This window comes from Lolium rigidum, chromosome 3 (genome assembly GCF_022539505.1).
Source record: "Lolium rigidum isolate FL_2022 chromosome 3, APGP_CSIRO_Lrig_0.1, whole genome shotgun sequence".
In the NCBI taxonomy this organism is placed as follows: domain Eukaryota; kingdom Viridiplantae; phylum Streptophyta; class Magnoliopsida; order Poales; family Poaceae; genus Lolium; species Lolium rigidum.
This window is the reverse complement of record NC_061510.1, coordinates 364,448,831-364,462,587: the sequence shown is the minus strand read 5'-3', so window position 1 is coordinate 364,462,587 and position 13,757 is coordinate 364,448,831. Positions and strand designations below refer to the sequence as shown.

At 45.6% G+C, this 13,757-nt stretch overlaps 1 long non-coding RNA gene across 6 annotated transcripts in view; it reads left to right on the top strand.

Moving 5' to 3' along the window:
• The window catches only part of LOC124704206, a 34,400-nt gene extending 20,643 nt beyond the window's left edge, over nucleotides 1–13,757 (top strand). For 4 of the 6 annotated variants that reach the window (XR_007003503.1, XR_007003504.1, XR_007003502.1 and 1 more), the window contains 2 exons: nucleotides 13,316–13,395; nucleotides 13,635–13,757. This is a non-coding gene — a long non-coding RNA (uncharacterized LOC124704206). The remainder of the gene's footprint in view (nucleotides 1–13,315; nucleotides 13,396–13,634) is intronic. The other 2 variants (XR_007003505.1, XR_007003501.1) reach the window with 2 other exon arrangements.

Below are 13,757 nucleotides of genomic sequence, written 5' to 3'. Positions count from 1 at the left end.
GATGATGTGCCCAGATTTTCTACCACAAAACCATGCAAAAGCTCATAAACTTGAATATAGACTATAGCAATGTAGTGGAGAAGTGCATTGTGGTGTGAGACACTCTAAAGGCATGAGGACTTTACAAACCCTAACCCTAACCCTAAGTTTTCTCAATTTTCCTCAAGATGTGACAATGGGAGAGGGAAAACACGAAGGAGAGGGGATGAAAGGGAAATTTACCCGAAGACATTGTCCTTGTTGCCCAAGAGAGCAAGAAGAACACGTGGAAAAGCCTTGAGGACCAAATCCCCAAGATCTCCCAAAATAGTTTGAGAGGGACCAAATCCTTGGGTGAAGATGCTTGAGAGGTCCCGATCTATGTTTGTGTGAAGTTTGGGGAGAAGCTAGTGGTGGGAAGTGCCTAGGACGTGGTGGAGATGGTGGAGGCGGCGGCCATGGAGGTTTCAGAGGTGGGGGATAATGAGGAAGAAGATCCCCAAGGGGTATCCTCTCCAAAACATAACAGCCCGCACGGCCGGTCGAGAGTCCGGTCAGACCGGGCTGGAGACCGGCCGACCCGGCCCAGACTCCGGTCGACCGCTCGGAAACCGGACCGTCCGGTCAGGGACCCGGTCCGACCGGACCAGGGACCGGCCAGCCCAGAGTTTCCTAATTTTGCCTCGTTTTTGCCCCTATGCTTTGTGTAATGTGTGTGAGTGCTCAAATGATGACATGTACATATAGATAGATAGATGATGATGAGATGAGCATAGACATGGGGTTGGAAAACACAAAGTCCTCTAGGCATACCCATTGGAGAGAAAATCCAAACAAGATGTGAATAGCAACAATGGGCATGATTCGAAGTGTATATCAAGAATCATAAGTCATTTTGGAATGATTTTTGCAATAAGATCATTTGGCCTTATATAGTCAAATCAATTTGTAATGAAGGCTCAATGAGGGGCGGGGGATTACTCCCCCTATGTGAAAGCGCAAATGTCATGTGACCTCGAAGAGACATGCTTGGGTCCATATAATGACATTGGGTCTATTTATGTTGCACACATAGGTATGCATCATACCAAGACATGGTAAGATGACTATCCCCATATGTGCTATGCCTCTAAGCTAGATAGCAAGATAAATGCAAGAATATAGTGCAAGAAGTTAATCAATCCAAGTTTTTAGGATCAAGAATACCAAGTTCTCCTCTCAAGTTAACAAAGCGGGCTTCATCCAAAGGCTTAGTGAAAATATCCGCCAATTGGTAGGTTGTTCCCACATGAGTGAGATCAATATCCTTATTGGCAACATGATCACGTAGGAAGTGATGGCGAATGTCAATATGTTTGGTGCGACAATGTTGAACCGGGTTGTTGGCGATCTTTATTGCACTTTCATTGTCACAAAGAAGAGGCACCGTACCAAGAGACACACCATAGTCTTTCAAGGTTTGCTTCATCCATAACAATTGAGTGCAACAAGATGCCGCGGATATGTATTCGGCTTCGGCGGTGGATAGGGCGGTGGAGTTTTGTTTCTTGGATGACCAACTCACCAATGACCGGCCAATAAATTGGCAAGCCCCGGAGGTAGACTTCCGATCAACCTTATCACCGGCCCAATCGGAATTCGAATAGCCAATGAGTTCAAAGGTTGACCCCTTTGGATACCATAGCCCGAGAGTAGGAGTGAGAACAAGGTACCTTAGTATCCGTTTGACCGCCACTAAATGGCTCTCCTTGGGAGCGGATTGAAAACGAGCACACATCCCTACACTTAGCATGATATCCGGCCTAGAGGCACAAAGGTAGAGCAAGGATCCTATCATGGAGCGGTATACCTTTATGTCCACATCCTTCTCACCGTCACATGAACCAAGTTGCCCCTTTACGGGCATGGGTGTCTTCATTGGACTCGCATTGGTCATGTTGAATTTCTTGAGCATGTCCTTCACATATTTTTCTTGAGAGATGAAGGTGCCTTTTGCAAGTTGCCTCACTTGGAAGCCTAGAAAGAACTTCAACTCTCCCATCATGGACATCTCAAATTTCCTAGTCATCAATAGCTCAAAAGCTTTGTTATGATTGGGGTTAGTTCCACCAAAGATAATATCATCAACATATATTTGACATATAAAGAGGCCACCCCCTTTAACCCGCTTGGTGAAAAGGGTGGAATCGACCGTACCGATGCAAAACCCATCATGTAGTAAGAAATCCCTAAGGAACTCATACCAAGCACGTGGAGCTTGCTTGAGACCATAGAGTGCCTTATGGAGTAAATACACGTGGTTGGGCTCGGCATGGGTCTTCGAAACCCGGGGTTGTGCCACATATGCGGTTTCTTTTAGGGGACCATTCAAAAATGCACTTTTCACATCCATTTGATATAATTTGAAATTGTGGAAAGATGCAAATGCAAGCAAAAGACGAATAGCTTCAAGACGGGCTACCGGCGCAAAGGTATCCTCAAAATCCATACCTTCTATTTGGGCAAACCCTTGCGCCACTAACCTTGCTTTGTTTCGTATAACAATGCCATTTTCATCTTGCTTGTTCTTGAATACCCATTTGGTCCCAATGACATTGATGCGATGATCCTTGGGTCTCTCAACTAGAGACCATACTTCATTGCGAGTGAAACACTCCAATTCTTCTTGCATGGCGATTACCCAATCCGGATCGACCAAGGCTTCATGTACCTTGAGTGGCTCAAAACTAGACACAAAAGCATGATGTTGACAATAAGTGATAAGTAATGCATGGTGTCTACGAGTTACCACTCCTCTTGAAATGCTACCAAGGACTTGATCCACTTTCATGTCGCTTGCCCTTGTAGCGGCCTTGATCTTCCGAATGGTTCCTTCATGATCAATGAATTCATCTCTTGCTAGTACTTGATCATGAGGGACCATTTGAGCTTGATCATGAGTTGAGGATGTTTCTTGATCGTCATCATGATCTTGCTCCATGGAATGTGGATCTTCTTCTTGTTCTTCGGATTGTGACTCATCTTGAGTAGAGGATGGTTCTTGAGTTGCACATGATGGTTCGGCTTGAGTTGAGCTAGGCTCCACTTGTGGCGTGCTTGAAACATCTCCTCCATCATCTTGATCATCATTATGAACCTCCATGGGCCGGATGTGTCCAATGCCCATATGCTTGATGGCACTAGATGGATCATCATCATTACCCGCAACACATGGAACAACTTGCTCCACTCGGGAGCCATTATCCTCCAAGAACACCACATCACAAGATACTTCAATGGTCCCGGAGGATCGGTTGTAGTATCTATAGGCGTGAGAGTTCTCCGCATATCCAACAAATATACCCTCTATGGTTCTAGTTTCAAATTTACCGAGCTTTCCTTTGTTGTTCTTAACAAGGCATGTGCATCCAAAGACACGAATATATGTGACATTAGGCTTGTTACCGGTAAGGAGCTCGTATGGGGTTTTGTTGTGGAGGGGACGGAGGAAGAGCCGGTTGGAGTAGTGGACGGCCGTAGAGATGGCTTCTCCCCAAAAGTTGTGGGGTGAGTTGAATTCACTCAACATGGTTCTTGCCATCTCAATGATAGTCCGGTTCTTCCTTTCAACAACACCGTTTTGTTGAGGGGTGTATGGCGCCGAAAACTCATGCTTGATGCCCTCATCATCAACAAACTCTTGCATAGTGTAGTTCTTGAACTCGGTGCCATTGTCGGTCCTAATTGCCTTGATCTCGGATTCATACATACGTTGAGCTTTCTTGGCGAAGGTGATGAACTCTCTATGGGTCTCGTCCTTAGTCTTGAGGAGAAAGACCCAAGAGTATCTTGAGTAATCATCAACAATGACAAGTCCATACTTGCTCCCACCAAGAGTATCATAATGTGATGGCCCAAAGAGATCCAAATGAAGGAGCTCCAAAGGCCTAGATGTGGAAACAATACTCTTGATGGGATGCTTCTTCTTGAGTTGCTTTCCGGCTACACATGCACTACAAACACGATCTTTATCAAAAGAAACGCCGGTTAGTCCCACAATATGCTCACCCTTTAGGAGTTGTTTAAGATTTCTCATGTTAACATGACCAAGGCGGCGATGCCACAACCAACCTTCGTCATGCTTGGCCGCCATTAGACATGTGGAGAAGGAGGGGCTCTCTTTCGAGAGGTCAACCACGTAAAGGTTGTTCTCCACATATCCAACGAGGACCAATTTGAGATTGTCACTCCTAAAGACTTGCACATAATATTTAGTGAAATATGAATTGTAACCGGCATCGGCAAGATGATATATAGAAAGTAAGTTATAGCCAAGGTGTTCAACAAGCATAACCGTCTCAAGGCACAAGTCCTTAGAGATTGCTACCTTGCCATACCCAAGTACCTTTCCCTTTGAGTTGTCACCAAAGGTAATGCTTGACTTCTTGTTGATATCTTAAATGAATTGATCAAGCACACCTTTTCCTCCGGTCATATGATTGGTGCATCCACTATCAAACACCCATTTTGGACCACCGGAGGAATACCCCTACAAAATCAAGTAGAGGATTTAGGAACCCATCGATTAATGGGTTCCTTTGCAATGGCAACAATATCTTTTGGTACCCAAATTGAGTACCCTCTATAAGCATAGCCATTAGGAGGGCCAACATAGTTAGCATAAACATCACCATAATAATCAACAAATAATGCATAGTGATCGTTTGGCCCCGTGCGGTCACCACTAGTGGCTTTGCCCCTTGAGGCTTTGCCATTATTAGTGACCTTCTTGTTCTTATTGTGAGACTTGGGAACATATCCAAGTCCATACTTTTGATTGTTTGACCTTTGCTTACTCAAGAGGTCATCCAATCCCATCTTGTTCTTGGCGGTGGTGAACTTAGCAAGTTCCTTTGTTAACCTAACATTTTCCTCAAGAATAGATGCATGCTCACAAGAGGATTCATTAGGATGATAGTCGAGACCATATTTAGTCACCAAGGATTCAAGATATGCATTGGTCTCAATATGCAAAGAGAGTTCCTCTTGTAAACGAACATGTTCCTCAACAAGCTTAGCATGCTCACTAGTAAAAGATGTAGGGGAACTAGCATGCTTTTCAACAACAATGGGATCCTTCATTGATTCAAGTGCTTTCATGTAGGTTTCTTGAAGTAGGTCATGGTTCTCTCCAAGTTTCTTGAGCTCATCCTTTACAAGCTTGTTAGCTCTTTCAAGGTGGTCAAGATCCCTAGTGAGAGAAGCATGAGCAACTTCAAGTTCCTCCTTTGAGGAATGGAGCACTTGAGTCAAAGATTGAGCCCTATCAATAGTTTCTAGGTCCTTAACTTTATCAAGTTCATAGGTTTCAATTTGTTGCTTAAGGCCTTGAGATATGCACCTTTCGGTTTTTAGCTCTTGTCTTAGGAGATTGAATCTCCGTTCCTTTTCATCCAATTGATATTCTAATTCCTCAATGGACTCATCCTTTTCTTTGAGAGAGTCCATCAAGAAATCAAACTTGACAAGAGCTTTACCACGAAGGGTGCATCTAACATTGTAAAGTTCCTTAAGCACATTTAGTTCATCTTGATTTTCATTTTCATCATCAAGAACACTAGATAGGGAAGGTGGAGGTTCCATTACCTTGGTTTCCCTTGCCATAAGACAAGAGCCAACGATTGTAGAGGAGGAAGAGTCATCGGAGTCATCCTCTTGAGTGATTCTTGCCATGAAGGAGGAACCAACATCATTCTCCGTGGAGTAGTCCTTGGAGTAGTCATATGTGAAGAGTGACCCGGGCTTGGAGTAAGCCAAACCGGCCACCCCGGCCTCCTTCTCCTCATCTTCTTCCTCATCATCGGACAAGTACTCGGCTCCAACAAAAGATCTTCCCTTGTTCTTCTTGAATCGATCGTTGATTGGGTTTGGCTTCAATCTTGGCTTGACCCCTTTGATGAATCTTGGCTTGTCTACCCTTTTCTCATAAGGGCACTCATTTGCAAAGTGGCTATCTTCATCACAATTGTAGCAAGTTCTCTTCTTCTTCTTGTCATTGAGAAGCGTAGGAAACTTTCCCTTGTACTTCTTGGCAAAGAAGGCAAAGTCGGTGACGATGTCACTAGTTGAAGTCATCTCCTCATCTTCTTCAATTTCATATTCTTCTTCTCCTCCATGGTCAGCTCTAGCCTTGAGGGCAAGGTTGTGTGACGCTTCATGATTGTGTGAGGCTTCATCAACACGGTTCATTGCCTTGAGCCTCTTTCCGGCTTTGGCCATGTTTTCATTGGCGGCCACATAGGAGACTAGATCATCGGAGTTGAGATCGGCACTCTTGGTCATGATTTGCAAGTTGAGTCCAAGGTTGGTATCTTCTTGTTTGACGGCAATCATAGCAATGACCTTGGATTTTATGAAGGCTTCGTTCATCTCGAATCCGTCATTGTACTTCTCAGCACCAAGACCCTTGACCCTTACTTTCAGAGCACCAAGCCTAGCATAGGCATCGAATACGGATTCTCCATCTCGAATCATGAACTGGTAGGCCTCTTGCTTTGCAGCCTCATAGAGAGATGATTGGATCAAATCGGTTCCCTCTTGGAGTACTACGATCCGATCCCACAACTCTTTAGCGGAGACAATGTCATCAACTTGATCTAGAAGCTTGCGGTTGATGCCACTTCTAATCTTGTCACGTGCGGATGCATTGAGTTGACGGTTGTAGAACTCGGTGGAGGTCAACCGAGTAGGATCTTGTGGCTCCCGATGTCCATGAACAATGAGTTCCCATAGCTCCACACTGCAGCTGCGAATATGAGATTCCATAGCAGATTTCCAATGAGGAAAGTGAGTTCCATCGTAATGGGGAACGGTCCCACTATGGTTTATATGAGGCATGGGTGAAGTGTTTCTGGGATAGCTATGGTCAACCTCATGGAAGGATTCTTTAGAAGCCGAAGCCCCACTAAGAGTTCCACCCGCGGTTAGGTTCTTAAGCATGGCAGTCATTTCGTCATTTGGTTTTGTAGCTCATCCTCCTTTTTCTTCTTCTCGGCATCATATGCCAAGAATCTAGATTTCATCTCTTTAACCGAAAGGTTAGAGTCTTCATCTAGACCCTCGAAGAGTTTATCCATCTCACTCTTAAGGCGGTGAAGCCCTTAATAAGAGTCCAGGCTCGATACCAATTGAAAGTATAGAGATGGTAAACCTAGAGGGGGGTGAATAGGTTTCTACAAATTTTAATTCTTTCTTTGCAATATTAGGCTTTGCGGAATATAAAGATGAGCCTAATGCAAACTAGGTGAAGCAACCTATATGAGGATACAACTAACTCAAGCACGAAGGCTCTCACAGAGCGGTTAAATCACAAGTAAGGAGTTCGGTTAGAGATAACCGATAGCACGCGGAGACGAGGATGTATTCCCGTGTTCCCTTGCTTTGCAACAAGGTACGTCACGTTTGGAGGAGTGGAGGTCCCACGAAGGATTCCCCGCGCCACGAAGGCTCACCCTATTCTCCGGAGCCTATCCCACGAAGGAATAGCTCACTCACTTGTGGTAGACTTTGAGGTAGCCTCCAAACCTTCACAATCTTGCCCGGAGCAAATCCACAGCCCGGATGCTTCCGGACTCCTCTTGCCCACCTAGGGTTTCCAAGGAACCCTAGGAAGCAAGCTTCTCAATGAATACAAGGGGGAATGAGATTTGGCTTGGTAGAACGGTAGATCGGGTCCTCCTCTAGTGATTCCCTGGAGGGATTTGAGTTTGGGTGGAGGAGGAGGGAGATCTGAGGCTTTTGGTGTTTCTAGCAATGGAGTAGGAGAGAGAGAGCTCAAGAACAGTTTATAGTATGTTGCCTAACCCTTCCAAGGTAGAAGAAGGGGTATATATAGTGTTCTTCAAAATCTGGCCGTTGTCACTTGCCACCTCAGCATTCTTCCCGACAAACCCGGTCGGACCGGACCACGGACCGGACAGCCCGGTCGTGAGGCCGGTCGGACCGGACCGGTGACCGGAGCACCTTTGCGTCGTCCCGGAGCTTGTCCGGTTGGTGCCCGGTTGCTGCCCGGCTTCCGAGCGGTCGACCGGACGTGGTGCCGGACCCGCCGGTCGAGAGTCCGGCCGACCGGGCCACGAGACCGGACCCGCTTGGTCCTCCCTTTGGAGCCCGGTTTCCGACCGGTCGACCGGCCAGTACGCCGGACTGGCCGGTTGCTGGCCCGGTTGGACCGGGCAGGTGACCGGATTTCTCCTGTAACCCCTTTTTGATTGTTGTTGAAATGGGGGGTCACCTTTAGCCTTCTTGTTCCATTGATACACCTTTATACCTCTTTGGCTAATACCTGGGAATCATCTAGTAGTCATGTATTAGTCCAAATACACTAGCACGGTGTCATTGTTACCAAAATAATGGATAAGGGTAAAATACCCTTACAACAACCTCAAATGGAAGACATCGGAAAAAACGTATACATTCTCTTACTCAAGATGAAGGGGTGATTGAAGGCCATGAGCAGCTCAAATCGTACATTACTAATTATTATAAAGGCTTGTTTGGTCCTCCGGAGGAAAGTACTTTCTCTCTTAATGAGGATTTAACGGCCGATATACCCCAAGTTTCCGTTGAGGAAAATGGTCTACTAACCGCACCTTATACCGAGGAAGAGGTTCGGAAGGCAGTTTTCCAAATGGAATGCAATAAAGCACCGGGTCCCGATGGTTTCCCAGCCTGAGTTTTATCAAACTTTCTGGGACACGATTAAATCGGACCTTCTAGATTTGTTCAGTGACCTACACTCTGGACAACTAGAATTATTTCGTCTAAATTTTGGTGAAGTAATCTTGTTACCGAAAGTTAATGAGGCAGAAAGGATTCAACAATATAGACCTATCTGCCTATTAAATGTAAGTTTCAAGATTTTCACGAAAGTGGCCACCATTAGACTTAATACGGTCGCGGATCATGTTGTCCAGCCATCACGAGACGGCCTTTATGCAAGGAAGAAACATCCTTGATGGAGTGGCGGTCTTGCATGAGACGGTACATGAGATGCATTCTAAGAAATTAAATGGGGTTATTTTGAAACTAGATTTTGAAAAGGCGTACGATAAAGTTAAGTGGTCGTTTCTACAAGCAAACACTCGGGATGAAAGGTTTTTCTCCGGAGTGGCGCGCTCGATAAATGATTTTGTGTATGGTGGTAGTGTCGCAATCCGGGTCAATGATGACACCGGTCACTATTTCCAAACACGAAAGGGGTTACGCCAAGGGGATCCGTTATCACCGATGTTGTTTAACATTGTAGCGGATATTCGGCTATACTCATAGAGCGGGCTAAGGCTGATGGCCGGATTGAAGGTGTGATTCCACATCTAGTTGATGGTGGCTTATCTATACTTCAATACGCCGATGATACAATTCTATTTATGGATCATGATCTTGAAAAAGCTCAAAACTTGAAATTAATCTTGGCGGCCTTTGAGCAATTGTCGGGATTGAAAATCAATTTCCATAAGAGTGAATTGTTACGCTCGGTGATGCCCAAAATGATGCGACTCTGTATGCAGAGTTGTTTGGTTGTGGGCAAGGCCAATTTCCGATTCGTTATTTGGGTATTCCGATTCATTATCGGAGACTTACAATCGCGGAATGGAAATTAGTGGAAGAAAGACTACAAAAACGCCTTAGTAGATGGAAAGGCAAGTTGCTGTCCCTAGGTGGAAGATTGATACTCATTAATTCGGTACTCACGAACATGGTACTGTATATGTTATCATTTTTCATCTTACCAAAAGGAATTCTGCATAAACTCGATTATTATCGATCCAGATTCTTTTGGCAAGGGGACAGATGAGAAAAAGAAATATCGACTGGTTAAGTGGAGTATAGTTTGTAGTCCCAAAGACCAAGGTGGGCTTGGAGTTCATGATTTGGAAGTCAAGAATTCGGCCCTATTGGGAAAATGGCTGTTTAAGCTCCTCACTGAGGATGGGACTTGGCAGACTATCCTTCGGCGAAAGTATATCGGTTCGAAGACATTATCCCAAATGGTTTGGAAACTAGGGGATTCTCACTTCTGGGCCGGGCTAATGGCGACTAAAAATGAATTTTTTCGCCATGGCACTTTCTCAATCAGAAATGGAGCACAAATACGTTTCTGGGAAGATGCTTGGCTTGACAACGCACCCCTAAGTGAACGAGTATCCAGCTCTTTATAGGATTGTTCGTCGTCAAGGTGATACCATTGCTACTGTAATGGCTACCTCACCCCCGAATGTGACGTTCAGACGGGTTTTACTTGGACAAAGACTTGCGGCATGGAATACCTTAATTCAACGGCTCGGGGATATTCAATTATCGGACGAACCGGACGAATTTAGATGGAACCTTCATGCCAACGGTGCTTTCTCTGTGAAATCTTTCTACAACGCGATCCTTCTTTCTGATCTACCAGTTGATAATAATAATAAAAAGATTTGGAAGATGAAGATACCATTAAAAATTAAAAAATTTGGATGGTATCTTCGTCGAGGGGTAATCCTCACCAAAGATAATCTTGTTAAGCGTAATTGGCATGGAAGTACTCGATGTGTTTTTCGTCAACGGGACGAAACAATCAAGCATTTGTTCTTCCGGTGCCAGTTCACGAGATCTATATGGTCGAGTCATCCAAGTAGCGTCTACCCTGTATCCTCCGACTAGTGTTGCCAATGTATTTGGTAATTGGCTCCATGGTGTTGATTCAAGGTTTAAGTTGCTTCTTAGGGTGGGGGCGCTAGCAGTTATCTGGGCGCTTTGGCTATGTAGAAATGACAAGATTTTTAATGATAAAAATTGCTCTTTGTTGCAGGTCATCTACAGATGTACAGGTATTCTCCGTTCGTGGTTACCTCTTCAGCGAGTGGAGAACCGAGACCTGTTTACGGAGGTCTGTACACGGTTGGAGGCTACGGCGAGGGATACTTTTCCCAACATGGGTGGCAGCATAGTCTACGGATAGATGCCCCACCTACTTCTTAGGCGTTATATGTTTCATCTTGATGTGTATCTCGCCTAGTTTTTTTGTTTTTATCACTTTCGAACCTGAGACAACATAAACGGCTGTGTGCATCCTGGTTATGCAGAGGCTGGATGTAATTGCTTATAAAAGTAATGAAAGCATCCTTTATCGAAAAAAGCTAACAACCTCAACGTGCACTAACCACTTCTCCTAGAATCGTTCCAGGAAGCCGGCGACACATGCAGCTAACAACTCCACATATGCAAACTAACTACTCAGTCATGCACCTAATCACTAGCATGCAACATGATGGCAAGATTAATTTCCTAACATTCACCCCCTTAATCTTGTCATCTTGACTCAGCCAATCTTCTCTACGGATCACCCGCAGCATCTGTACATAGCAAATTCACCTTCACAGGGACGACATCTGCGGAACATCCATCACGCATCCTCTTGCCGCACAAAACAGAACAGACTTGATGCAGACGATGCCTTCACGGCAGCAGATCAAGCACCACGCCATGCTACTTTGCCCCATGCACCAGCTTCTCTTGCCGTCGTTGTCGCTGTCGCAGCGCTGGTCACCACTCACCACCATCTTGTGGCAGCTTCACAGGCTTCACGCCAACTCTCCATGAAGACGATGGCATCGCACCACCCTTGCCGGCCTCGCGCCGACTCTCCTCGAGATGACAGCATCGCACCGTCGTCGCCGCGCAACGGCATCGCACCGTCGCCGCCTCGTGACAGCATCACACCGTCGTCTTCTCCTAGCAGCATCACATCGCGGCTGCTAGCGGCATCACGCCACCAACAACCTTCGCCTCGCGCCGTCGACCTCCACATCGCATGGAGTTCGTAGCCGCCACCGTTGTCGGCTTCAGCGGCATCGCACCGCCATCGCCTTGTCGCCGCAGCATCACACCGTGGCCTTCTCTTGACGTGGACGACGCCTTCTCGACGCCGAGCACCACGCCATGCTCCCACCAGCGTCGTCACGCAGCTTGTCTCCATCTCCCATGGAGTGCGCCGCGTCGCCGCCGCGGATCTTCGTGGCTCTGATACCAATTGTTGGGGGCTGCAATCTCGCAGCCCCATCTTCTTCTACCTCTGAACTCTCGTTTCTCTCTTCTCACTTTGTCTCTCATGGACACACACGTAAACACACCTTCAAGGAAGAAGAACAGGGCTTTGCCTACACTCTCTCCCTTGGCACCACCGTGGCTACATCTCTCTCCTTTTCATTGACTAAAGCAAGATGCTTACAATGCCTTATATAGAAGACACACGCACGGCTGGGTGCCACACCGGCCACTAACTCCACGATGCACGCACGCACTAATGCAGGCCACTAGCTTGACCTGGCCAACACACACGCAGAGCTAGCTAACAACCTCAACGTGCACTAACCACTTCTCCTAGAATCGCTCCAGGATCTGTCAGAGCCGGCGACACATGCAGCTAACAACTCCACATATGCAAACTAACTACTCAGTCATGCACCTAATCACTAGCATGCAACATGATGGCAAGATTAATTTCCTAACAACTTATAGGTCTGTAATCCGACAAGTGGCTAGCGTCAGGTCGCTTAGCAAGGAGAGTCAAGAGCGCCTGGTTGAGCTTGCTGAAGCCCCGGGCCTCATTGATCAAAGAGCTGCTGAAAGACAGCGACAAAATCCTCCCTGACCGTGGGCCAGCAAGCGCGGACGAATTCAGCCGTGAAGCCGTCCGGGCCAGGGCTTTTCTGGCCGGCAGCCTTTTGATCGCGTTCCAGATCTCGCCAGTGCCAAAGGGCGCTTCAAGCTCCTGCAGGTCATGGGCCTCGATAATCTGGGAGAAGTCCAGGGTGTGTTCCCTGGCGACTGCGGTACCAAGGAGGGCGTCAAAGTGCTGGAACGCGGCGTCGGCCATGTCGGACGGATATAGCATTTACAGAATTACATTGTATGGATATAGCATACGAATTAGATACAGAATTAGATACGAATTATGAAAAATAAGTTTGTTATCCAACTGATTAGTTCTTATCATTGTATGGATATAGCATTTCTGAAAATTCCTCTCAAACTGAATAAATAACCATTTCTAGAATACACAAACTAACTGCAACTTCTAAATATTTGGGTAGTTTAGGTTGATACATGTACACACTAACTTCCCAGCTACTAGATATATTTACATAAATTATATATGAGCTATACAAAACACGTTTGTTATGAATTTTTTAGTCCAGTAAGTTTACAGATTTAGAAATCGCTGTTTTGTTGTGCTAACAAGACAAATAAATACTGAATTTGGTTATGCATATGTAACTCTCCAGAGCTAACCTGTTACTTATGCTTAAAATAGGTACTTCCACTGTTCTGCCATCACAGAAGATGCACGCTTCTTATAGGTAGAGAATCATGAATGCATGCTAGCTCTAAGTGGTATGGACTCAGAACTTCCATTTTTCAGTAACTTTCTCATTTTGTGGGTTCCATCAAATAGTTAAAATACCTTCATTGCACTACCAGACCATCTATTGCACCTGATAAAATAGCCTGCTCTGCATGCTTCTGTGCTTCCTTCTCCCAGCTATTAAACTCTTATCTTATAACCTAGCATGGTTTTTCTTCTAACAGTGTTTAGAAACATTTTATTCTGAACTATTCTGACGTTTCTGTAGTAGGTTGCAATGGGTCATCAAGACTATGGCAGATAACAACACCAGCAATTCAGGCAACAACACTCCCTATTCATTGTGAATCTATCTTCTTGGAAGAAGTTATCGTGCAAGCTGAACAGAATT